At 32.6% G+C, this 3,430-nt stretch overlaps 1 pseudogene; it reads right to left on the bottom strand.

Moving 5' to 3' along the window:
* Nucleotides 1-904: 904 nt before the first annotated feature.
* LOC104227951 (purine permease 2-like) lies at nucleotides 905-3,086 on the bottom strand (annotated as a pseudogene).
* Between the last annotated feature and the right edge of the window lie 344 nt (nucleotides 3,087-3,430).

Consider the following 3,430-nt stretch of genomic DNA (forward strand, 5'->3'; position numbering starts at 1 on the left):
TTTGGAGTGGACTGGGGCGGGTATTGAGTTGGAATTGGGCTTGCAAAATTGGCCCAGTAGGTTTCTCCTCTTTCCTTCTTTGTTTCATTTTCAAATTTGAACACTTATTTAATACTCTAATTGTACCTATTCTGAACCTACAGTTAAACTAATTAATTAGCTAAATTTGTGAATTAATGCAAAATTCAAACTAGTTAAAACCAAAACAAAGTCCTTCAAACTAAAATGACTACTGATATTTTTTTGTTGTGATTTTTATATTCTAGAAATGCAATTAAATGCAACTAAGATCTAAAAAATGTAAAGATTAAAATGATATATATATATATATATATATATATATATATATATATATATATATATATATATATATATATATATATGAAAGATTAAAGATTCTACCTTCTTTTTATTATTTATTTTTATTATATGGTATATGAAAAATTAAAGATCCATGAGGCTTACGTCCAGCGTCTCGAGACTTATGCCTCGCCCCATATCAGGTAAAATGTCCCGCTCGCTCGCTTTTTTTAAAACTCTGGTTTATACTGAAGGTGTTCAAGAAATTTTGATTTGGAAAGTGCCTTTTTTAAACGAAATATATTAATTTGATTTGGAAAATTAAGATGTTTGGCTTTATGTCGAGGAAAAAGGAAATATTTACGTGATATTGTTCATTATTTACACCTCGAGGTATTTCCTTTTCACAACTCCTAGATGAAAGTTGATGACTAATGGTTCAGTACCATTGGAAATATTAGTAAAGCAATGTATCCATGAAACTCTTTTTTTTAATTAATATTTAATTGTGGTGTTATGAATTGTAATGTTGAATTAGTCATGAAAAATGAGCATTTACTGGACACTGCAAATCTTCAAGTGTTGTATTAGAGATTTAAGAGAAACATAGAAATGTCAAAGAAAGAGACCCTACGGAAAGTAGCAATGAAAGAAAAAACGACCTAGATTATTTTCTACAAAAAATAAAAATTCTTTATCCATATAGCCAATAGTATATCAAACAGAGTTAGTAATTTAAACAGACTCAGTATGCGTTGATGTCATCTCAGTTTTTGGAATCATCTCAGTTTTTGGACTTTTGTTCTTCTGCTTCTTTGTTTGTTTGAACTCTCCGTAGAAGTACGAGACAAAACCCCAAAGAGAAAGGAAAAGAGCAAGGCCCTTTTACCCTAAAGAAAACTACTGCTAATATCTCAGTAGCCGAAAGTAAAACTGCAATCATAATCCCGGACATCAAAGATGAAGAGCAATAAATGACTCCAATAACACCCACAAAGAAGCATTGCCAAATAATGACAGTCCATACAATTACTGTGTAATATCTTGCTTCTCCGAGGTTAAATTGTTTTGCCTCCCTTGATATTTCCTGCAAATTTCGATCAGTATGTTAATCCTTGCTCTTTAAAGAAATTGTCCATAGCTAAAACAAAATGGAAACCGAGGAAGTAACTATGATAAATCATATATATTTAGAAATGTATTCCATGACAAAAGAGTTTTCACCCCTCTACGGGATATGAATAATTTAGGGTTTCGAGCTAGTTCCTTCATTAATGTCCTACGGCTAAAGTCAAACTCACAACTCATCACAAGCTTTTGTTCTGTCTCTTGTCATTAAGGTCAGAAAACTTTGAGAGAATTGAAATAAGAATAATAAAAGAAAAAAAAAACAATAGCAAAAAAAAAAAAAAAGTTTCCAAGGTAGATAAGAAAACCGTAAAGATGGACATCGTAGGTGAAGCTAATATAGCACCTAAAGAGAAGTTGATAGACTTTGTGATTTGAAGGCCTTATGGATCTGATGGCCAAACGAGAGAAATATGTTACTTTCCATAATTTATATATCTTGGCACGTAATTTAAGAAAAAAATTAAATTTATGAAATTTGGGTCTTAAACATGTTATATAATATTTGCGTGTCTTTAATACTTTTTAAACTTACATAATATTTTGTGGTTATAAAAACTTCTTATTAAGGTAAAACAAGAAATACAAAATTATGTACTTCCAAATGCAAAAATGTGCCATTTAATTTGAAATAGACTAATACAGGTAAGGTTTAAATTATTTACTCTTACACTGTAATTTTTTACCAGGTTATTAATTAATGTATCATATTATATAGTATGACTTAATTATGACGATGCATGAATTTAAACCCACAAAACAATAGTGTCACATATGCGACGGAATGAGTAAGATGCATGGGTAGAAATGAGTTACATGGGAAGAAAGAAATACCTGAAAGTCATTATTGGTTATTATTCCTACAGTGCAAAAAATAGTAGCGGCAAAACACATGATCATTTGAGTCTCCAATACTAGCGTAGCAGTAATAGCTTGTTTTGCCTTCAAATAAATTAACTCAATACAAGACAAAATGACCCCATATAAAGCTGATGCCAGAAGTGTCATCATAAAACCAAGAATATAGGCTTTACTTGTCACACCCTCTGGCCTATCACCATTAGATCGAACACCGAATAAAACAGAACCAAGTGTTAGAAGAACTAATGCATTGATAGAGTAGGGTGTGAACTTCAGCTTCACTATGAAGAAAGCACCTACTGCCGTGAAGGCAAGTTGAGCAGCAAGAAGAAGCGAAGAGGTTGACAAAGAAAATTTTGACCCGCCCCACGAATAGAGAAAATTATCAACACTAGTGACAACACTAATGACGAATGATGCAATGAAAATTCGAGGTGTTATAAAGTAAAACTAGGCACGGGAGCCTTCGGATTTTCGACGATAGAAGTATAAGATGACAAGAGGTATAAAGGTGAGTGAGCATCCAGCAGTTTGTAACCAACTGCTAAGTCATATTCTTGAACCTCCCTCAACATAATATAGACGCATTATTAGAGGGCCACCACAAATACCAACGGCGAGTATCAGACAGTTAATCAACAGGAGGATTCTCCTCATATTGGTGCTTAATCCTTTGTCTTCCATATTATTTCTCAAGAGATTTGGATGCTAAGTTGGAGTATTCTGCTGCTCAGGCTGAATGGTCTTCTTCTGCAAAGGTTTGGATTATTGGACCTCTTGCAGTGACGAGATTTATTTATAATTGAGAAATCTTTGTACATCTCCACTATTTGTTTAAGAAGAGTTTCTCATAATTAAACTAAATGCAGTACTAGTAATTTTCTTATGATTCACAAGGGAAGAATATAACAATAAAAAAATATAAAGCAAAGACAGACAGTGAGTAATTTTGTTAGTATTAAATTGCAGCGTTGAATTTCTAGGAAACCGAGTACGCCCACCATGGGCTATATATGTCATGCAAATAGCCATAACCACGCTACTGGTTGTGGATTCAAACGTGGGTTTTAGTTAAGAATTGATTAATTGTGAGTAGCCACCTGGCTATATGCCAACTTTGTTTAATTGAATATTTATGAGT

The sequence above is a fragment of the Nicotiana sylvestris genome, chromosome 12, assembly GCF_000393655.2.
Source record: "Nicotiana sylvestris chromosome 12, ASM39365v2, whole genome shotgun sequence".
NCBI classification, from domain to species: domain Eukaryota; kingdom Viridiplantae; phylum Streptophyta; class Magnoliopsida; order Solanales; family Solanaceae; genus Nicotiana; species Nicotiana sylvestris.